We start from the raw sequence: 23,437 nt of genomic DNA, 5'->3' as shown, positions 1-23,437 counted from the left end.
CTGATGAGAAGAGCATGATATACCAGTTCAGGGGTGGTCTCAGAGAAGAAATTCAGCTAGCTCTTGTTCTCTTTGAGCCCTTGAGATACGATGAGTTCTACAACATGGCATTGAAGTAAGAGGCTGCTCAGTTGAGGTGTGATGCTTCCAAGAAGCGAGTCAGAGATGTTACTCCTTCTTCCTCTACTCAAGTGGCCAAGCAGCAGAAGTATTGGCTTCCTCCTCCTCCGTTTCGTCAGTCGTATCAGCAGAAGAGCAAAGGTGGTAGTGGATCTTCCCACCCACCCAACCTTGGCTTTCAGAACAAGACTTCATCTCAAGCTCCAAGATCAAGTGCTCCGTACCACCGTCCGCTTTCAGAGGTCACGTGTAACAAGTGCCACCAGAAGGGTCACTATGCCAACAAATGCTTGAATCAGAGGCGTCTTCCCTCCTCCTCCTCCTCCTCCTGTGAGATCGGCAAGTACAGCTGTGGTCAAGCATAACCCCAAGCACGCCAAGGTCAACTTGCTGAATGCAGCTCAGGCATAGGACTCGTCAGATGTCATCATGGGTAACCTTCCTGTTAACGATATTCCTGCAAGAGTTCTTTTTGACACGGGTGCATCGCATTGTTTCATCTCGGGACCGTTTACATCTAGGCATGAATTGGTTTCGCAAGTTTTGCCTAGTCCGTTAGCAGTTGTCTCTCCCGGTAAGCGCATGCATGCTAACTCCATCGTTCCGGATGTTCTATCACCTTGGGTGACTACAAGTTTCTGGCTTCTCCAACGGTTCTTGGTAACTCGGATATTGATCTTATTCTCGGAATGGATTGGCTTTCTAAGCACAAGGCTCAGCTTGATTGTGCAGCCAGGCAGATTCAATTGACTCATTCGTCTGAGGATGTAATTGTCTTTGCCGCTCGGGATAATACCATCCGTCTGTTTTCTCTCAATGAGAAGGGTGAACTGGATGCTATCTCGCAAATTCCAGTCGTTTGCGAATATCAAGACGTCTTTCCAGAAGAGCTCCCAGGAATGCCTCCGCACCGGCCAGTTGAATTCATCATTGATCTTGAGCCTGGCACGGAACCAGTGGGCAAGCGTCCTTACAAGCTCGGACCTGAAGAGTTGAAGGAGCTGAAGAAGCAACTCGATATTCAAGAGAGAATGGGTCTCATCTGGCCTAATTCTTCTCCGTGGGGTTGTGGTGTTCTTTTTGTGAAGAAGAAAGATGGAACGGACCGACTTTGTGTTGATCGTCCATTGAACAAGAAGACCATCAAGAACAAATACCCACTTCCCAACATCAATGAGCTGTTCGAACAACTCAAAGGTGCTCAAGTATTCTCCAAGCTTGATCTCCGTATGGGTTATCATCATATTCGAATCCGTGAGCAAGATATTCCCAAGACGGCCTTCAGGACAAGCTATGGTTCATATGAATACACTGTCATGTCTTTTGGCCTCGTCAACGCTCCTCCGACTTTCTCTCGCATGATGAACTTCATCTTCAACGCCTACACCAATGACTTCGTTTTGGTCTATCTCGACGACATTCTGGTTTTCTCGAAGAACAAGGAAGATCATGCCAAGCACTTGCGTTTGGTACTCGATAAGCTGAGGGAACACCAGTTCTACGCCAAGTTCTCCAAGTGCGAATTTTGGCTCGATGAGGTTCTTTATCTTGGTCATATCATCTCTGCCAAGGGCATTGCGGTGAATCCTGAGAAGGTGTCTGCAATTGTGAATTGGGAACCTCCTCAGAACATGAAGCAACTCCGTAGCTTTCTCGGTCTCGCAAGCTATTGCCGAAGATTCGTTGAAAACTTTTCCAAGATCATGAAGCCTCTCTCAAATCTTCTCCAGAAGCACGTCAAGTATGTTTGGTCTCTGGAGTGTGACATTGCTTTCAACACTTTGAAAGATAAATTGATCACTGCTCCAGTTCTGACTCCGCCTGATGAATCCAAGCCGTACAAGGTCTTTTGCGATGCCTCTCTCCAAGGTCTTGGCGCAGTGTTGATGCAAGAGAAGAAAGTTGTGGCTTATACCTCTCGCCAGTTGAAGCCCAACGAGAAGAACTACCCCACTCACGACCTCGAGTTGGCGGCAGTTGTGCATGCTCTTTTGATTTGGAGACATCTCTTACTGGAAAGAAAAGTGGACATCTTCACTGATCACAAGAGTCTCAAGTACATTTTCACTCAGCCTAATCTCAACCTCAGGCAAACTCGATGGGTCGAAATGATTCAAGAGTATAATCCGAGTATCGAGTATACTCCAGGCAAGGCCAATGTGATTGCTGACGCATTGAGCAGGAAGGCTTATTGCAACAGTCTGATTCTCAAGTCTTATCAACCCGAGCTTTGTGAAGCTTTCTGCAAACTTAATCTGCAAGTTGTTCCTCAAGGTTTCCTCGCCAACCTTCAAGTGTCTCCTACCTTGGAAGACCAGATTCGCCAAGCCCAGCTTCTTGATGCTATGGTGAGAAAGGTGAAGATTGGGATTGCCAAGAGTCAACCCAAGTACAAGTGTTACCGCCTTGATGACAAGGATACTCTCTTCTTCGAGGATCGTATTATTGTGCCCAAAGGTGACCTTCGTAAAGTGATCATGAACGAGGCTCACAATTCTCTTCTCTCCATCCACACTGGGAGCACGAAGATGTATCAGGACCTCAAACAGGCTTATTGGTGGATTCGAATGAAGCGCGAGATTGCTCAATTCGTGAATGAGTGTGATGTCTGCAGAAGAGGAAGGCAGAACACCAAAGGCCAGCTGGTCTCCTCCAACCTCTTGTCATTCTAGAATGGAAGTTTGACCACATTGAAATGGACTTCGTGACGGGGTTTCCAAAGTCCAAGCGTGGCAATGATGCTATATTAGTTGTCATCGACAAACTCACTAAAGTGGCTCACTTCCTGCCTATCAAAGAGTCAATCACTGCAGCTCAATTGGCGGAACTCTATACCTCTCGAATTGTCTCTCTGCACGGTATTCCACAAGTGATCTCTTCAGACCGTGGCAGCATCTTTACCTCCAAGTTTTGGGATTCTTTTCAGAAGGCCATGGGCACCAACATCCGCTTCAGCATAGCTTTCCATCCTCAAACTAGCGGTCAAGTCGAGCGTGTCAACCAGATTCTTGAAGATATGCTCAGGGCTTGTGTGATTTCCTTCGGTATGAAGTGGGAGGATTGTCTTCCATATGCTGAATTCTCCTACAACAACAGTTTTCAAGCAAGTTCGGGCAAGGCCCCATTTGAAATTCTGTATGGCAGGAAGTGCCGTACCCCTCTTAACTGGTCCGAAACCGGTGAACGTCAGCTTTTGGGAAATGGCTTAATCACAGAGGCAGAGGAAATGTGCAAAGTCATTCGAGATAACCTCAAAGCAGCCCAATCCCGCCAGAAGAGCTACTATGGCAGTAAGCACCGTGATTTGGCTTTCGAGATCGGAGATAATGTTTACCTCCGCGTCTCTCCTATGAAAGGTACTCGTCGCTTTGGTATCAAAGGGAAGCTTGCCCCCAGATACGTGGGACCTTTCAAGATTGTCAGCAAGAGAGGCGACCTCGCCTATCAACTCGAGCTTCCTTCAAACTTTGCAAATGTTCATGACGTGTTCCATGTCTCTCAGCTCCGAAAGTGCTTCAAGACTCCTGACCGCACCATCAACTTCGAGGACATTGAGCTTCAAGAAGATCTCTCATATCGTGAGCACCCCGTTGCTATTATTGAAGAGACTGAACGCAAGACTCGCAACAAGTCAATCAAATTCCTCAAAGTCAAGTGGTCACACCATTCCGACCGTGAAGCTACCTGGGAACGCGAGGATCACCTCCGTTCTGAGTACCCGGCGTTCTTTCAGTCCTAGATCTCGGGACGAGATCCTTTCGTAGTGGTGGAGTGTTGTAACACCCCGGATGTAACTTACCCAATATGTACTCCAACTCTTGCCGTTTCCGGCGTTAAGTTATTTTATTTTCTCGGGTTTGGGTCTTTGTCTCCGTGTGTTATTATCATTGTCATGCATCTCATATCATGTCATCATGTGCATTGCATTTGCATACGTGTTCATCTCATGCATCCGAGCATTTTTCCCCGTTGTCCGTTTTGCATTCGGCGCTTCGTTCTCCTCCGGCGGTCATTTCTACATTTCTTTCGTGTGTGGGGATTAAACATTTTCGGATTGGACCGAGACTTGCCAAGCGGCCTTGGTTTACTACCGGTAGACCGCCTGTCAAGTTTCGTACCATTTGGACTTCGTTTGATGCTCCAACGGTTAACCGAGGGACCGAGAAGGCCTCGTGTGTGTTTAGCCCAACACCCCTCCATTTTGGCCCAAAATGCATCAAAACCCTCTCCATCCTCTAGAGTGTTCGATCATGATCGCGTGGCCGAAAACCGCACCTCATTTGGACTCTCCTAGCTCCCTCTATGCCTATATATAGACCCCTCATTCCAAATCCCGGATCCCCTCTTCGAAACCCTAAAAAAAGATCCCCTCGCCACCGGACGTGTCCGAATCGGGCCGGACACGTCCGCCCGATCCGCCGCCGCCAACCACGCAGCGCCACGTGTCGCCGCCGCCTTCCTCCACCGCCGGCCCGGCGAGCCCGCGGGAGGCCCTCCCCGGCCCGCGGTTCCCCGCGCGCCCCGCGCCCTTCGTCCCCGCGCCCGGCGAGCGCCGCCCCAACCACCGGCGCAAGGGCGCCCGACCCCGGCTCCGCCGCCTACCAAGTCCGGCGCCGCGCCACCCGCTGCCGTCCGGCGACCTCCTCGGCGTCCGCGCCACTCCAGCGACCCCCCTCCGGCGTCGTCCTCCTCCCCGGCGAAGCTCCGGTGTACTGTTCCGGTGACCTCGATTCCCGTGCCCCAGATCTGGATCCGGATCTCGTCTAGGGTTGACTTTCTCCCGAAACCCTAGTTCATATTGCTATGTTCATCGTGCTATAACTTTGCATCCGTAATTCCGTTTTGGGCATATAGCATATCAAAATGTTTGTCTCAGAGAGTACATCATTTCATTCCATTGCACCATTTTCATTTGAGTTCATCTTGATGCCCGAAATTCTGTTAGAAAAGTGCTACTTGAGATAATTGTCAGATCTGCTGCTCCATTTAGATATTTGTCATTTTTGCCATGATTATTGTGTGCATGATATGCCCCTAAGTTCTTCATGAGTTTTGTTATATGTTTTGCCATCTATCCAGAGGTGTAATCCATGTATTTTTGTGATGTGTGTGGTGACTAGCACAAGCTTGCAAAGTGGGGCATTCGTTAATGCTGATTTCAGGGACTTAGTATTTCCACTAAGTCCTTGAGCTGTTTATCTCAATGTGCCATATGTTCATGTTGTTTCCTAGTGATCCGTGCCTCTTTTGAGGATGACCAGTAAGGATGTTTTGTTAATCTTGTAGTGCTCTATCCATCCATGTCTTTGTTTGCAATTATGGAGCACCCTAGCTTGAGTCAATCAAGCTCTACTTTTGTCATTTCATGAATCTGGGCAGATTGTCTACTTGTTAGCGATTTTGCCGAGGATGTTGTAGTTGATCCGTGCATGCTATGTTATTGTTCTTGCCATGTCTAGCTTGAATTTTGTGTATTTTTGATGGATGTATGCTTAGTTTGTCATGAATTGCTCTGTGGTGAGTGCATCAATCTCGTAAACATGCCTACTTGATATCTGTTTCAGCATGCTCCAGTTTTCACTAAGTCTGAGAACTGATTATGTTTTTGCCATGTTCACATGCTTGCAAATGTATTTTCTGATCTCTTTTGGCTCAAGGTCAATAAGAGACTTTTGTAAAGCTCTTTGAGTAGCTCCATGTCATGCTTTACTTTGCCATGTTCAGCTCCTGTAGCATATAGTTTTCATGCTCCGAAGAGTGCTATCTGATCTGAAATTCCAGACAAGTGTTAATTTCACTAAGTCTGAAATCTATTTACCAAATGCATTTTTGCCATACTTGTTTGAACCTGTTAATGGATGAATTGGCCGTAGCTCAGTGCTAGACTTTTATTAAGCTTCATGAATACATCCCTGCCATGTATTTTGTTGTCATGTTTGGGTGTTGTAGCATGTTCATCTTGTTGCATTTAGATGACTACTTGTTGTAAATCGCAGAACGTGGCCATATTTGAATTGCTTGCCATTTCCAAACCGTAACTCCGATTCCGGCGTTCTTTATATCGTTTTCAAGCGATTTCATCTCATCTTTCCAGTGGCACACTTGGATTTCCAATTTGAGACCAGGTTCATGCATCCCTTGTCATATTCTTGCATATGCATCCCACATCGCATCCCGCATAGCATACCATCCTTGCATCATGTTATTTGAGCCTTGCACGTGGTTGATTGTGTTCCGTTTGCTTGTTTGTCTTGTTTGGGTAGAGCCGGGAGACGAGTTTGCTAACAAGGAGCCCGTTGAGTTTGCTTTCGAGGATCCAGTCAACTCTGACAACTTTGCAGGCAAGATGATCATACCCTCGAAATCACTACTATCTTTGCTTTGCTAGATGCTCGCTCTTTTGCTATGCCTATGCTACGATGCCTACCACTTGCTTATCATGCCTCCCAAATTACCATGTCAAACCTCTAACCCACCATGTCCTAGCAAACCGTTGATTGGCTATGTTACCGCTTTGCTCAGCCCCTCTTATAGCGTTGCTAGTTGCAGGTGAAGATTGGAGACCGTTCCTTGTTGGAACATTTATTTACTTGTTGGGATATCATTATTTTGCCTTGTTATCATAATGCATCTATATACTTGGTAAAGGGTGGAAGGCTCGGCCTCTCGCCTAGTGTTTTGTTCCACTCTTGCCCCCCTAGTTTCCGTCATATCGGTGTTATGTTCCCGGATTTTGCGTTCCTTACGCGGTTGGGTGATAATGGGAACCCCTTGATAGTTCGCCTTGATTAAAGCTTTTCCAGCAATGCCCAACCTTGGTTTTACCATTTGCCACCTAGCCTCTTTTTCCCTTGGGTTTCCGGAGCCCGAGGGTCATCTTATTTTAAACCCCCCGGGCCAGTGCTCCTTTGAGTGTTGGTCCACCTGTCAGCTGCCGGTGGCCACCAGGGGTAACTCTGGGCTGGCCAACCCATACCTAGGACAATCTGAGTGTGTCCTGAGAAAGAGATATGTGCAGCTCCTATCAGGATTTGTCGGCACATTCGGGCGGTGTTGCTGGATTTGTTTTAACCTGTCGAAGTGTCTTGAAGATCCGAGATACCGAGTCTGATCGGAACGTCTCGGGAGGAGGTATATTCCTTCGTTGACCGTGAGAGCTTGTCATGGGCTAAGTTGGGACTCCCCTGCAGGGATTTGAACTTTCGAAAGCCGTGCCCGCGGTTATGGGCAGATGAGAATTTGTTAATGTCCGGTTGTAGATAACTTGAACCTTAATTTAATTAAAATGAATCAACTGTGTGAGTTACCGTGATGGCCTCATCACGGCGGAGTCCGGGAAGTGGACACGGTGTTTGAGTAATGCTTGCGCAGGTTGCTCTCTAGTTTCTCGCTCATGCCTTGCCTCCTCTTCTCGCTCTCTTTTGCGAACAGGTTAGCCACTATATATGCTAGTCACTTGCTGCAGCTCCACATATTTACCTTGCCTTACCTATTAGCTTAAATAGTCTTGATCGCGAGGGTGCGAGATTGCTGAGTCCCTGTGGCTCACAGTTTACTATTACACCAGATGCAGGGCCTGATGATTCCGCTCCAGATGGCGCGCTTGAGCTCAAGTGGGAGTTCGACGAGGACTCTCAACGATACTATGTTTCTTTTCCTGATGATCAGTAGTGGTGCCCAGTTGGGGTGATCGGGACCGTGTCGCATGTTGGGTTATCTTTTATTTTGGCGTCGTAGTCGGGCCATGAGTGTTTGAATGATGTAATGTTATTTATGTACTTGATTGACGTGGCGAGTGTAAGCCAACTATGTTATCTCCCCTTTTATTATCTATATTACTTGGGATATTGTGAAGATTGTCTAACTTGCGACATTGCTTTCAATGCGGTTATGTCTCTAAGTCTTGCCTCGACACGTGGGAGATATAGCCGCATCCAGGGCGTTACAGCTTCTTCCCGTGAGTTTACGCTTTCGGTTTTTTTTTCAATACGTCCATATTTTTTCCAAAATCCAAGGTGGTACTAATCTATCTATATATATCACTTCGTATAAAATTTCAAGATTGGGCCGTAGCGCGCGCACGAAGCTAGCACAAGGAAATACAAGAATAATTGCCAGCCCCTGGAGCACGCCGTCTTATTTTCCAGCCGCGACGCACGAGATAAGGTGAGGGCTCCATACGTTTTTATGTTTTGATTGTTTTCATGCACGATTCATTAATCGTTCACCCTATCGCCCGATTAGGCAGGCTACCTGCGCCTGAGTTGTCTGACTCGATCTCCATGGCTGTTACTTGGGCCTTAGCCCACCGAAGAGGTATGTTGCCAGGTGTCCCGATCTCCTTCCTATTCGAACAAGTCCTTCCTCTTTTTGAATCCTTCCTGCGCCGGTCGCCTCCTCCGACACAAACTCTCTTCGAGCACGCACGCGCCCATGCGGGGATCGGCGGGGACTCCTTTGGCCCACAGGCCGATGAAGGCACATATAAAGGCTTCTCGACTCCCTCGAGTCCTCGACCGAAGCCCCAATTCAATTCAGCGACAGGAACAATCTCACGGGAGCAGGGGGCTTCCTCTATGTGGGGTGCGCACCGCGTCGTCGTCGTTGTCGTCGGTGGCGTTCTAACCGTTATGGGCATGGAACCCTAAAGCTACCGGCAGCTTTGCCGAAGACGGGAGCTAAATCTGTGCCGTATTGATCGTAGTTGAACCAACGGTGGCGACAGGAACAAGCTGCACGGCAGCGGCGGCAGCGGTGACATCAGCGACATGAACAATCTGACAAGAGCAGGCTAGCTTTATGTGGGGTGCGGGCGCGTCGTTGGTCATATTCTAACGGTGTCGCGATGAGAGTTGTTGGTGCATGTGTTGCATGCCGCGGTCGTGGAGTTGAATAACTGGAGCTTCCATGGAAGGCAACGACGAGTCGACAATAAGGAGGTTGGGGAGGAGAGGGCGGAGGGGTAGACAACAAGAGGCCATGATCAGTTGCAGAGACTGTGAGGCACGTCAGGAAGGCACCATTTCTGGTGCAGCAGGAGATTGTAACTATGTGGCGCGACCGCGCGAGCCGGCGTCTAATAGCGGCCGTCGTCAATACCATACTTGAGGAATACAGAGAGGAAAGACGATCAGGTCCGTTGCAATGTCAAGCTATGATTAACGTTACATGGGCGATTATGGCTGTGACTTCGATTACTAACATGGTGTCCAAGTTCCTCGGAAGATTCCGTTTTGCACAGCTAGGACGGCCATAGCGCTAGACAGATGCATGAGCCCTAATAAACTCATAATAATGCATCTTCTAGGACATGCATTCTTAAGTATGTACTTCTGATTGATGGCCTCCTATATACAACAACTAGAGATCAGATAGGTTATTTCCTAGCATGGCCTGAAGGGCACTGCTTGCAGCAGTGGTGCCAAAAATTGCTGCCCATACGGTGTCGTTGCTTTCCTGGTACGTACTTATTAGTCTCACCATGTTTTGTTTGATATTGTTGGTAATTTTTTCAACTGATTTCGAAATAGTAGAGAGCACGCATACAGATTAGGATCTTTGTCAGGCCACCTCAAGCTTGCCGGCAGCAGCTACCAGTGTCCAAGAAAATTGTGCCATTTATTAGTGTAAACAATTAATGTTTTCCTACTACTTCTTTGAGTATTTGTGTTCTACATGATCATTCTTACTCATGATATGCTAACATGAAGTTGCTCTTTCAGGACATGCGTGGGGGTGTGCCTTAATGCATAGTTAAAACAAGAGATATAATATTCCCTTTCTTTTTGGAGTATTGATAGACCCTTCTTCGCATTAAGTTATCATTTGGTTTCACAAGTTTTTTTACACTAATTCAGTTTCATTGTTTTAGTATGTTTTCCAAAAACATGTTGCCCTGCTCCTCCCATCCATAAGTATCCCTCAAGGGTATCATGTTTGTTTTTTATTATCCAATTAATTAATATTTTCTAGACTCTCTCAAACCCGTATTTTTCTGTCCCAGGGTTTCCATTGGTATTTGTTCCAATGATTTTTTTCTTGAAGTCTGTTCTAATTGTCAGTCTTTGTAGACGGCGATCCATATTGCAATTGATTACAGTTTCTGGCCAAAATGGATGAGTTTCTTGAGGCGTGCGAGGATCTGTTTCTCCCCTTGCAACGCACGGGCATATGTAAAATTCAGAACCTCTATTGAAACTATTTTATAGTAGCATATATGAACTTTAGGAGACAATTCCCTGTTTACCTGCCAACTAAAATCTCAAAGCTCTTAGCCTGCAAGTGCAAGTGAACAACTTGGATCACTCATGATATTTGATGTGCTATACTTCTGACTGAAATATGTAATGTAGAGCAAACCATCCATTTATCCAAAAATTGGTGTGACCAGCTCAGGGTGGGTAGCGGGGTATCTGTATGTTTATGTTGATAATTGTCGAGGATTTGTGGGGTGTCAGATGTGTTTGCTATGCCCCCGTTGCTAATTTTGATGTTTTGTTGTACTGGTATTGCATATATAGAGAGGTCTGGTGCAGCGAGGTGGAGGAGGATCTCCAACATAGATGCTTGGGAGGAGGAGAGGCCATGGTGCTTGGTGCACGCTCTGCCAATGGGAGTTCATGAGGACGGGCATCGGGAATGGCTAAGCAGGGGACGACCAGGATTACGATGAGGGTGAGACATCGAAGCCGACGTCGGCAATTGTGACTGCGACTGCGACCTACAGTGTTGGCCTTGTGTTTCTGACCTGTCGTGCTCCGGTTCTGGCAGCTGCCGTTCCAGTCAATCACCTCCAGGAGACCAGGAGCCTTCAGGTGAGCGAGCAACTTCCACTGCACCAAAAAGCAGACATCCAGAGGCTCGACTGCTTGGGTGGAAGCTTTGATGGATTGACATGCATATGCATTTTTCATAATCTCTTAATGCAGACCATTAAAATAGGCCTATTTCAGTTACCATATATTTTAGATTTTTTCTGCTTACTGTCATCTACTTTCTTGTCAGATTAAGCAACTAATAAATGAATATGCGCACTATCCTACCATTTTTGCACTCAGTTATGGGGCCATATATATGTTAAAACAAGAGTATGTGTGCTCTGCTATTCTGCAACTTAAATCAAGCATGCAGTCTCATGTGATCATTTCATTGCTAATGTTGCTTTTCTCTCTCCAGATTGCTAATGATACTATGCTTGCATGAGCCCATGAAATAAGCAATAATCTATCTTAAAATTTGCATCCAGGCATATAACGGTTCAACAACTTTCGAGCTTTGACTATGGTTATGTAGCACGCTGACAAGACAAGAGAATAATGCCTCTTAAGGTTCAGACCATGAGCTTCGTGAATTAGCACAATTTTGTTCTCATGCATGACTGCAAATATTTGAAGTTTTTACATTTTTTTTACTCATGAAGGCATTTGTCCGAGCTATGCCGCCTCTCGTCAAACTCGAGCTCGACGCTCCGTCCACAGACAAGCACAATCCGCACATGATCTCCTCCCAGCTTTCGACATGTTATTCTTGCATGCAAGGCTAAGCTATCTCCACCAGCTCCTTTTCCCTACCCTGGCAAAACCAAATGCTACCATCTCGTTTTTTTGCCATGCTAAAACTTATGTGAGTTCATCGTCATGGATAGATTAGCAACTGCCAAGCAATCTGTCACAAAAACATGTCAGGCAGCTAGGCATGCGAGTGACATGTGTGTCGGTAAGATTGGATGTTTGTGTGTAAATGTAAATCACGAAAAATGATTCTTGGTATCTAGAGAAGAAACACACACACACACACACACACGAGAGAGAGTAATTCATAGTGGATATAAAATACCTATTAATGTTGTACGTGAGTTGACTCGACATGCTGCAAGATCTTCTGATTTGTTCTCTGAAGGTGGCCTCAGAGTATAGCGTTGCATATTCCTGAAGCAATTGTGATGCTCTGTTTTGTTAGGATTAAGATGCTTGAACATGTAAGCAGTACACTATCGAGCAATAGAGATCTTTCTCATGCTGACTACATGCTACCATTTGGGCCATACACATTGTTTAGTAACTAATCATAAAGTGTCAAAGACTAGCTACCAAAGCAAATCTGAATCTGCTAACTATACTACTACTGCCACAACTAACCAAGGTTGGAGCATAAGAAAGGAGGGGTTGCCAAGTTGAACGTGAAGGACAAGCTTCCAGACGGCGGCTGCTCGTCCACCAACCGCCATGGTTGGAGCCTGCTGGAGGTGGGATGGGAAGGAACAGGGAGGAAGCAGGAGCCGCCCAAGGTCCCGGAGACGCAGTCAGAAGACATGACGGTACGGCTATCGGAAGCGCTATATTTTCTACCATTGTCCTCCGAGAATGACGGGGACAAGGGAGGCGGCGGCGCTCTCCAGCAGTGGGGAAGGAGAATAGGGAACGGGAATAAAGATTGAGTTCGTGCGTGTTGTCTCTGTGTGTGTGTGTAAATAAAAGTATTTCAATGGGCCAAGCCCAAAAAACAGTGCATAATAAATTATAAATGAAATATAATATTCCAAAACATGTTTGTGACCATAAAAATGATTCCATTCTAAAAACATTATCACTTTCTTTTAAAAAAAACACCTTCTCAAATTTAAAAATATTCATGTTTTCTGTACAACAATAAATATTATTGATTGAAAGACTTTCATACACAACTACTGTTTCATCGGAGAGGTGAAATAGGTCATGTCGAACATGGTTAGGGTACGTCCAAATTTCATTGTCCAAAAAGAAATACTCAGCATAACCTTATTTCCGATGTTTGTAAAAATTGGATATAAAAAGTGTTGCATAATGGTACGTGCAGCAAGTTATATTTAATATTTCGCCCGGTGCAACGCACGGGCATTTGTACTAGTCTCCCTCTCCCTAATAATAAAGCACGGATTGACTCCGTGGGTTCACCGTCACAATACGCTTCTTCCCACGAATTTACGCTTTCAGTTTGATTTAAAACATATATGCGAGGTGGTACTAATTCAGGGAACCATACCATCTGTAGGTTCATCCGCCGTCAAAATTTCCGTAGGTCACTATTGTTTTAAGTCAGTTGGACTTCTCCTGATCCGTCTGTCCTCAGCCCACCAAACCCAGCCTAGGCAAAACCGGATCAACAAGGGTACCGAAGAGAAAGAAGCAAGCATCGTTCGTCCGTATATACCTTATATTATCGATCATGCGCTCGAAGCCACACCTGTAGAAAGTCCCAATATAATACGCTGCCATGACTTGCCGTGAAGGACACAAACACAACCAGCCACGCACAACCCTCCTCCAATAAATACAGCCGCAACCAAAGCCTCCTCTTCTACTTCTTCCAAGCCCGTAAGCCTATGCCATCGATCTGGGTGGGATTGACTTCCATCGACCCATGACACATCATGTCGTGCTGCCAGACGGCGAGCACTAGACACACCAAGCCGCTCATTCCAGCGTACCGTCTCGGCGACCTAACATGAATAGGCACACGAGAATATATCGTGGAGCTCGGCGATGAGCATGGAGGCACAGAGTTGGCCGACCGCCAGCATCAACGGGTGACGAGCCCTCCTCCTGCACCATGATATACATATTCGCCTGCTTAATTTTGCATCCCACTTCACAAGAAATCATCATCGGTGGCGACAATGACTCGCCAGAGACCAATTAACACGCGGAGGAAGGTGTTTTCATTTTGCTTACCTCTGATGCCGTTGCAAAATTCCTGAGGGCGGGCGTGAGCAGGGCGCCGCCGTGGGAGAGTGCAGGCAAGAATACTGTGCAGTAGCAGGATGGACTCATCGCCCCAGCCAATATTGGCACTTGGTTCTCCAACGGACAAGCTTTGGGGTCTACACCCTCATATCGTTGTCCTGCCCGTGACCAGAGTGCTGGAGGAGAACATGCCTAACCTTGTCGGCGAAGAAGGCGAGGGTGTGCCATCGGGAGGCGGGAAGCTGGGGTTGTATAAGGTCCCTGCAAGGAAATTCAGAATTACATCATACTACTTGCGTCCATACGAAAACCTGAGACATAGATTGGATCATCTAATCATGGTAGGAGCGCGTGCGGTTACAGGAGGGCACTTGGTAGCAAGGCCCTTTCAGGTAGACGGCCAGGAGGCCGACGGCAGGGTCGCCGTGCCCGACAGCGACCTTGGCAACCTCCATGGCACAGGGCTGGCGGCTGGGCCTCGCGCCTTCTTGTACATCACCAAATAGCCAATGACGACGATGATGCCGAACCCCATCAACGCCATCGTCCCAGCCCTGTGCGGCAGTCGGCCACCTCGCGACCTCCACTGGGTCGCTGCCGTGTCCGATGTCCACGTCCGCGACCTCTGTGGCCGTAGTGCTGGGCCTTGCCTTCTGGATTCTGATAGAGCACTAGATAGCCGATGACACCGATAATGCATGCCGAACCCCATCAGCGTCATCGTCCCGAGCCTGTACATCAGGCGGTCACCTCGCTGGTGCAGGACCTTCCGTGGGACGCCACCGCGGCTGGCTGGCGCGACGTCACTCCTCGGTGTCGGCCGCTCTTTTCCATGCGCATGCATGTGTCCTCCTTTCGCTTGTCACTGGCATGTCCGTGCGGTCATGCTGTATTGTGTTGTGGAGATATGGAGTTTGTGTGAATCCGCCGTCATGAGATGGTGTACTATGCAACACGTAGTAGGGAGTAGGGACATGTGTTGAAAGCTTGCAGGCGAGGCAATCGAGGCAACGCCAGGTTGTGCCGCGTGCTCTGTGAGAGATAAACATGCATGTGACTTCTTCATTTTGTTGTGAGTTATCCAAACAAACAGCCGTCCATTTTTTTCGACAGAGTTTGCCTTTCAGTTTCTATTTTCTATCATGATTGATGTATCGTACAACTCTACACTATGGGAATCAAAAACATCTCCAAGCAAAAGAGAGACGAATTGTTAGATCATTTTTTATTTATAATATAACTAATTTGTCAAAGGTCAATAAATACTTCAAATTGCCTTAATCTTTTTATCTCCGAACCACATGCTCACGTGTCATTGTAGACGACTCGAGAAACATACTGATTGACGAAGCATTCTTCCTTGGGACACCATAAAAATTGCATAGTCGAAGGTGGCGACTGGCACGGATAGAAGGCCTACTTTGCGACCATCGCCCTGGCTCGCACATGACAGTGACCGTGAGGTGGACATTAAGTATAAATTATATAACCTCACCTTCTACCTCGACAAGGACGAGCTTAGCAACAACTTTATCATGCACGATATAAGATTATCTCTACTGCCTCAGCTACCATATTCATCCGCCTCAAGGTCGCAAAAGATCCAAAAAAACAGATGGTAAAGGCGATGGTCGTGACCTCAACCGACACCAGTTCGTTCGCCCAGTCCAAAAGCAGTCAGCCCCCGAGCTATGACGCGTGCATATCTCCATGATCTGGCTTGCTTCATGAAAACTGACATTCGTTCTTCAATGAAGCACATGCATCTCGATCAATGTTTGATGCGGCCATCACAATGTCCTTCTGACATGAACTTTCCAATTCATTTTGTTAGGCTCTTCCTTATGAGTTCGGATCAATGAGCCTCAGTATGATAATAGTACGTGTTTGAGCGTAGATCCATTCCAAAATATTTTTTTCATCTCCCTTTGCAACGCACGGGCATATGTACAAAACCAACTAAAATTCTTGTGGTTGAGGTATTATGCGCTACCACTTTAGCAGTACATAACCAACTAACATTCTTTATAAATAGCAACAAACAGTTTTCATCTCCAAGCATATTCGAAAGCGAAAACACTTTGTATTGTTTATCAAAACTGTATGATGAGATAGTTCAGAGTATTGGACTAAAATTGGAGAACACAAGTTTATCAGAAACAATAAGAATTTGTCATCAAGGATCTAAGAGCTCTCGAAATACGTTGTTCTCCTCTTTTGATTCTCCTTTCAGTACATAAGATTGCAGACTCTGGTTTATGAGTACAAGGATGAAAATAACCTTAAATACCATAATGCACCTCTGTTCCATTCGATTCAAGGTGCAATAATGTACAGACCATTAATTATTGCTCCCTCTTTCCGGAAATAAGTGACGCTGTTTTAATTCAAAATTGAACTAAAACAACATCACTTATGTCCGGATGGAGGGAGTATATGATTTATTTATCTAGTTGCAGCATCCCCTTTATACATCAAAATCAGTGTTCTACAATACTGATTTATGTTGGTTGGAAAGAGGATCGCAACAGAGGCACAATAAACTGCCGGCATATTAACATCATATTGGCAATCTTAAGCAGGTTGTGCCTCATTTTTTTGCCCGGTGCAACGCACGGGCATTTGTACTAGTAATAATAAAGTACGGATTGAGTCTCCGGGTTCACCGTCATAGGCTTTTTGCAAAAAAAGTCCTTTTGTCTTTTATTGAACCCACGGTCCTTTCTTATTAATATCTCCCTATTCTTATTAAGTGATAAAAACGTTTCATTTAGGCTGTTTCCAAAACTCCCCCTGTAGTATCCAATATCCAACCTGTAGTCCTCAAGCACACAGAAGCACGGGCTCCCCTCACCTCCCGATCCCAGGAGGCGACCGATCCGGCGACGCTCGATCCGGTGCTGCGAGCTAGGGTTCGATCCGCCCCTCTTCTCCTCCCCTTCCCTCCTCTGCTCTTGCCCCCTTCTCCTCCACCCAATTTTTTTCGTCCGTCTCAATTCGCTCGATCCTCCCCTCCTGAGCGGCGGTTGCAGGCATTGTGGTGCCATGCCACTCCTCTCTCCTCAAGGCGCAGCCATCCCGAGACGCGTTGATCTGGTGCCGCTGGAGGTGACCGCCGTCGTCGACCTGGCAGGCTCAATAGTCGCCGCTGGAGCTCCACATCCCCAAGACGAGGTGGAAGAAGCCCCAGTCGTGGGCAAGTGCCACCGCCCCAACGGCACCGATGAGGTCTGGGAGGTAGAGGTCAGGGACAGTGGAGATGACGGAAAATCCACGGACGCCAGTCGAAGGCCTTGAGAAGGACGACGCAGTCGGACTCAAGAGCAGCTGCACTAGAGGACACCGTCGTCTTCAGATCGCGTAGGTCTATTGAATTTGATGAGCGAAGGGCATGGAGCTGAGAAGGTTGGATCGTGGGGTTGTTAGAATCCTCCCAGTGTGTTGAACCTCCCAATGGTGCTGTTGTGTTCGGCAACGGCCATGTGACGGACAGAGCGAGAGGCGCATCATCATGGCCGGACGCAACAAGGGATGGTACCTGAGGCACAGCCGCTACGGTGCTGAGAAGGAGGCGGCTGTGGCACTCGACAGATGCTGGACTCAGCTTTGATGCTCAATTAGGGCGGCCACACACATGACTCTGCCCAAGGTTCAACTGCAGTTGGCTCGGATAAAAAGGATTGCAACATTAGCAGTACTGTTGATAGGATGGTTAGTTTTGGAAGGGGAATGGTAGTATGAGAAGAGATTGAAAACAAGGCTGCAGTGCAAACACTCCTGCTCAACCAAATTAAGCTCAGTGTCAGCTGTTGATTAAACATCGGATATACTCCCCCAAATGACATCGTTGCACTACACTGGATCTGACGAGTAGGGAATCCAGCTAGATATCTGATGGCACTTCCACATGTATAAGCTTTGTATGTCCCTCCTTTTTCTGCATCTTTGTTTCCAAAGGTCGAGAAAGTATGTCTCATCTTTTTCTTTAGAATTTCTTGCATGAGACTGACCATTGTTTCTTCTTTTTCTTTAGGAGCTTAGGTTATATTTCTGAGGGGAGCATACTTATTATTACCTTGATTGGGTTTGACTTTTGGCTACTGTATTGCTGTCACAACTTACCTGCGAAATAGAAAGAGAGTCATGTCTGATAAGGTATTCTGCTTCAGCTGTATGCTTGTAGAGCATTTATTTTTCCATCCAAGTATTACTAGACTCTATCAAGTTTTATAATGACATAACATTAACTTGTTATAGGATATGTATCGAGTAATTAGTATGTACAGAAGTGTTGGTTCTTGGTTCTTGCATGGAGGTGAGTAACCATGAGGTGAGCAATTATGGGGCTGCAAACGTTGCTGCTGCCCATCACCTAGTCCAATTCAAGCACACCCAGTAGGTTGCCTTGAATAAAGGGGTTCTCAAAGATGATGTCTTTTAGCACGACCATTTTATTGATTTAGTTTCTGTACAATTTTGGGGCATCCAAACTTGGCAAGTTTCGTCCTCCAAGTTAAATTGGGACAATCCATTCATTAATTTCAGCAAAAAATATTGGTACTGTTCTTCCCATTTTTATTCACATTCGTAAAAATATAGGTTTAATGATGGCTCTGCAATTTTCCTATTAGTATGCATGATTTTTCTTTTTGATTGCTCACCCTGGTACTTTTTTTAGTAAGATCATAAATGACAATTATAACGGTGGTGATTTTTACCACCAATTCCTTGTTTTTCACTTCTCTCACACTCATGATAGGTTGATATATATTTTCAGTTATCTTTACATCTTCAGTATGTTGATGTAGCTCCAATTCCATGATACAATCAATGCATTTTCTGCAGCCCATCTCATGCAGGCAGATGGGGCGATACATTCATGAGCTTGCCACTATGCTTAGCTAGCTTGTTCAACTTCTCTTGTGAGATCAAATTACTTTGATGTGAACTTTCACAGCTCTTTGTGCTCTTTCCTTCTTGCTGAACCAATGTTTCCTCATTAAATTACTTTACTAGGATGTTTTCTTTAGAATTTTCAGACATTACTTGCAAAAGCAGTAGCAACTGAGTGCTCATTAAACTTTCTTAGCGTAAAAGGTCCAGAACTGATAAACATGTATGTTGGAGAGTCAGAGAGGAATATCAGGGACATCTTTAAGAAGGTATATCCATCTGCACAAGCCATGTTTGTAATTGCCATGAAATATGCACATATACTCGGGTTTTCAGTTTTCACTATCCATTTCAGGCTAGATCAGCACACCCATGAGTAATTTTCTTCGATGAGCTTGATTCCCTTGCTCCTGCACGAGGGTCCTTTGTAGATTCTGGAGATGTGATGGATAAATGGTTTCTCAGGTATAATTAGGGTCATCAATGAGGTGGCTACTGGTGTCTCAGTTTTCCCTCTTTTTTATACACACGCATCTATTTTCCCTCTTTTTTCAGTGCTTAAATGTTAATAGTACGCTAATTCAGTTTCCCTTTTTCTCTCATTACTAGCACAAATGCCCGACGGAGATGCATATGTTTGGCATTCTATCAGTAAACATACATGTGCGCTGGCTTGCAGTACTACATTTTGTGATTGTGTAGTATCCACACCACTACTAATGCTTAAGTCCGTTGCCTTGTCGTGTAATTGTGTCATATGCACACCAATACTAATGCTCTATGCTCTCGCCTGAGAGCACGTGCTGTGCTTTGTATCATCTAAAAAAGATGTAAACTCTGTAAGAAGAAACAGACTTTAGCATTGTGATCCAGTATGTATTGAGTAGTGGATTAATGTATGTATTTGGTGTGCTTGCAACTGCTTATTTATTGCTTGCACCAGAAATACCAATAAGTTACTATTGAAAATACAAATATACTATCAAGAAAATGTAAAAACACACACGCACTGGTCTCAACTAGCTCAAATGATCTGCTGCTACTACCCTCCCCTAAGAACATTCAACCCTAGGCGGAGCTGCTTCTGCACCCCGAACACTCAACCATATGATAGAGCCGGTTCTGCATCCCATCATTTTATCCCATTGCAATGCACAAGTTTAAAATCGTCTTTATTTATTTGTTCAGTTTAGTAACGCATCTTCTCATGATTTCATCTATCGATTATTTCACGAAAGAAACATCTATGCAGTTTTGGGGTTTGTCGTGAAGTTCGTAGGAATCGATCATGAACTTGATGCCATATCCAAGAAAGGTGAGGCTGCTTCGGTGCGAGTCGTACTTTGGCGAGCGGTAGTTACGCCGATTGATTAGCTGCTTTTTTATTTGTATCACTACCATTGGCTTCATGTGGATGTAAAAAATAAGTTTTGTATCGGTATCGTTCTTAATTCTCAAGAGCAAATCGGAGAGTATGTTGTCAATGTGAACAAATTGTACTACACTCCTGAGTGGTTTCCTGATAAATCTCAGTTTGTTCGTAATGGGCAGATGATCTTTTTTGTAGTAATATGTATTGAAGAGTTATAGATGGAAATGTGTATATCATTAGGTGATTTGTTAACAATTTAGATTTCTGTTGCAAACAATTATGTTTCATCTTTTTTTCATTTACTATACTCCAAATTTGAAGGTTGATATTATACAAATTTTACCAAATTAACAAATATTGGTTGTGAGAAAATTTTCAGTATGTAACAATCACGAACATTAGGAAGCAATTCGTGGAAGGCAGCCCTCACGGTCTAGCTCGACAAGATTAGGTTTTAAAGTTATAAAAAATGTTCTCTTGTGCTGGTGTGGTTTAATGACAGTGTGGTGGGTGAGCTCATCGCCTTGAGGTTAACCACGTTCAAACACGTTGCGACTAGGTGAATGTCAACAACGGCGGGAAGAAGGCTAACTACGAGACGGATTGATTACCGTGTTCAAGTGGATGAAGCAGATTGTGTGTGCAGTGATGGGTTGTGATGTTATTAATTTTCTCCCGTTGCAACGCACGGGCATGTTTACTAGTCTCTCCCTAATAATAAAGCACGGATTGAGTCTCTGGGTTCACCGTCACGCACGTTTTGCAAAAAGGCCCTTGTAATTTCGTCCGTTTTTGGTCTCACCGTCAAACGCTCGTCCGTATGGTTCGCCCTGTACGTTACGCTCGATGTGGTACTAAAGGAACGGTTCGTTTTTGCCTCCCTATGTAGCACGTCCACGCTCACTGCATTGGGGCTGCTTTGGCCTGGCCCATCCCTGCGCAACTTCCCGGCCCTTCACTTGCGCCGCCATCAATTTGTGCTAGCCCACACTTGCGATAGAAGAGGGTCCTTTCTACGGTCAAAATAATCCCACATTGCTCCCTTACATCTAATCTCGCCAGTTTATATACCTACGACCAAGATAATCAACAAGCAGCCATGAAATCGGGAAGGGAACGAAGGAAGGGAAAAAGGAATCAACCAACGGCCCTGAAGAAGAGGAATCGGAAATCAGGAAAGAAAAAAATAAAAACCAACAGCGGCATGAGGGGACCAGCAGCGAGGGTCAAAACTCAGAAGTACAACAACGGCATGAGGCGGGACTGGTGGAGTAGGACGGTTCTGCAGACATCCATGGAGCGCTCTGGCAGGGCGCGGAGAAGAGAGAGAGAGGGGAGAGGGGGGATCAGAAAGACAAGATCAAAGGGAGTGGGAGAGAGGCGCGACGACGGAGCACACTCACCTCGCCGGTCCCCCGCTGGGAGACGACGAGCAAGGGAGGGGAGATTGAGGATGAGGGCGTGGGCGGCGAGGCCGAGGTGGAGCCAGGTCGTAGGCGGCGCTGGACAGATAAAAGGCCGAGCGATGGCGAGCTTGTGGAGCGAGGAGATAAGGACGCACTGCTCGCTGGGCTGGGCTAGATTAGATGCTGCTTTTTTTAATCAAAGATGGCCGCACCGATTAGAAGCTGTTGGTGTCGCTCTACAATTTCTTCTCTTTTTTTTTGGATCGAGGAGTACTATTAGTTGGCTGCTACTCCCTCCATTCCAAAATATAGTGCGCCCGCGCTTTCCGAGGTCCAACTTTAACCATAAATTCAACCAACGAGACCAACTGCGGCGGGAGAAAAAATTATATAATTGAAAACTTCTTTCGAATACGACTTCACTGATATAATTTTTGCTCCCGCCGCAATCGGTCTTGGTAGTTAAATTTACGGTCAAAGTTGAGGCACGTGGATAGAGGAAGCACTACATTGTGAAATGGAGGGAGTATTTTTTTGTAGGACCATTGTTTTTTTAACACTGAAGAACCATGGTTTAATGTTAATGAATGCATTAGTGTTTACAGTAATTAAAATACGTGTGACGGAAATATTAGAAAGAAATATTTATTAAAGGAAAATGATATTTGAGGCTCTATTGTGGACTAGCTGATCATGGTTCTTCAAGAAATATATCTTGGGATTGATTAGAAACGATATGTCTTCTGGGTGCCTCAATCCTGGTCCTTCATGAGCCCTGACGATGGCGTCGAGGAAAGTGGTTGCGTTGGCGCGGTCGGTGTGCTCCTATTGCTGACCACACCATATGAACAAAAGAGCGCCAATCAATGTAAACACTTTATTGTCTAACCGGTCATCTTATCTTCAAAGTGGGCAAGTATGAAAATGAATTCATGATAAGACGAGGAAGAATATATATAACGGATAGAGAGATATAGCTTAGTACTTTCCAATATCACGCGAATTTTGAAATTTATTTTATGCCCGTTGCAACAAACGGGCTCTTTTGCTAAAACACTTCTACCAATAATGTGCGCGGGTAATCAGGGCCTAAAAATGATGGTGCTATATCAGTTCCATTTGTTCACTAAGAGACAAATACGCAGATAGCTGGACCCCGGTTATGGAATATGCAAGACATAGAAGGAACCCAGTTTCATAAAAACCAAAAAATTGTTTTCAATTTGTTGATTCAATAGAAGCCCAAAGAGTTGCATATGGTACCCAATGTCAAAAGGAGGCCTCATTACACCTATTGCTAATCCTAACTAGAATGTAACGACGTAGGGATTTCTATTTAAACATAGTATCGTGTTTTCATAGGCTCAAATGACCCCTTCTCATAATAAGAATCTGCACGGTCTGGTTCGGTATGGAATGAACATATAATCTGATGACCGAGTCGTTTCCATGATTATAAGTTCATAATGCTAGCGCCCATTCCATACAAACTATATTTCATTTCCCGCTTTGAAATTGCATTGTACATCTTGATAAGTAACTTTAGTGATTTGGTTTTGCATAGATTTATAAAAAGATTTGCTCACATTGAGCATCATGTGAGCCGTAATTATGCATTTCGAAGAAGTTATTTTCTTGGAAAGCAAAGGTAGTAGATTTGATCCAAACCCAGTAATATAAATTTCCTCAATTGCTTGTGCAATATATGGAAGTGGCATATATTTGATTGATAATCAGGTGAAAACTTTATAAGACAATGTCACATGTATATCCAAATTGTATCATTTTCTATTTTTTTAAAGATCGGCATTGCATGCCAGCAGTTTCACACCAAAGTGAAGATAAGGGAAGCAGAAGCAGACTATGCACGACGAGGTAAACTATCGAGTACCACACAAACTCTCAACTTTTTTATAATGTCCATT

The 23,437-nt window shown here is 45.4% G+C and overlaps 2 long non-coding RNA genes across 3 annotated transcripts; both read left to right on the top strand.

Annotated features, from left to right (window-relative positions):
• Positions 1 to 10,880: 10,880 nt before the first annotated feature.
• LOC125555857 (uncharacterized) lies at positions 10,881 to 12,526 on the top strand. The gene is made up of 3 exons (XR_007304916.2): positions 10,881 to 10,934; positions 11,366 to 11,447; positions 11,540 to 12,526. It is a non-coding gene; the product is annotated as an uncharacterized LOC125555857 (long non-coding RNA).
• Positions 12,527 to 16,621: 4,095 nt separating this feature from the next.
• LOC125508510 (uncharacterized) lies at positions 16,622 to 20,321 on the top strand. Of its 2 annotated transcripts, XR_007283556.2 has the most exons (6): positions 16,622 to 16,753; positions 16,874 to 17,761; positions 17,875 to 17,996; positions 18,099 to 19,003; positions 19,090 to 19,199; positions 19,344 to 20,321. It is a non-coding gene; the product is annotated as an uncharacterized LOC125508510 (long non-coding RNA). The 2 variants fall into 2 exon arrangements; XR_007283555.2 differs by having other exon boundaries at positions 16,632 to 17,761.
• The last annotated feature ends 3,116 nt before the right edge of the window (positions 20,322 to 23,437 follow it).

Source organism: Triticum urartu, chromosome 5A, assembly GCF_056163025.1.
Source record: "Triticum urartu cultivar PI428250 chromosome 5A, HENAU_Tu73, whole genome shotgun sequence".
In the NCBI taxonomy this organism is placed as follows: domain Eukaryota; kingdom Viridiplantae; phylum Streptophyta; class Magnoliopsida; order Poales; family Poaceae; genus Triticum; species Triticum urartu.
The sequence above is the reverse complement of the archived record's forward strand: the minus strand, read 5'-3'. Positions and strand labels throughout refer to the sequence as shown.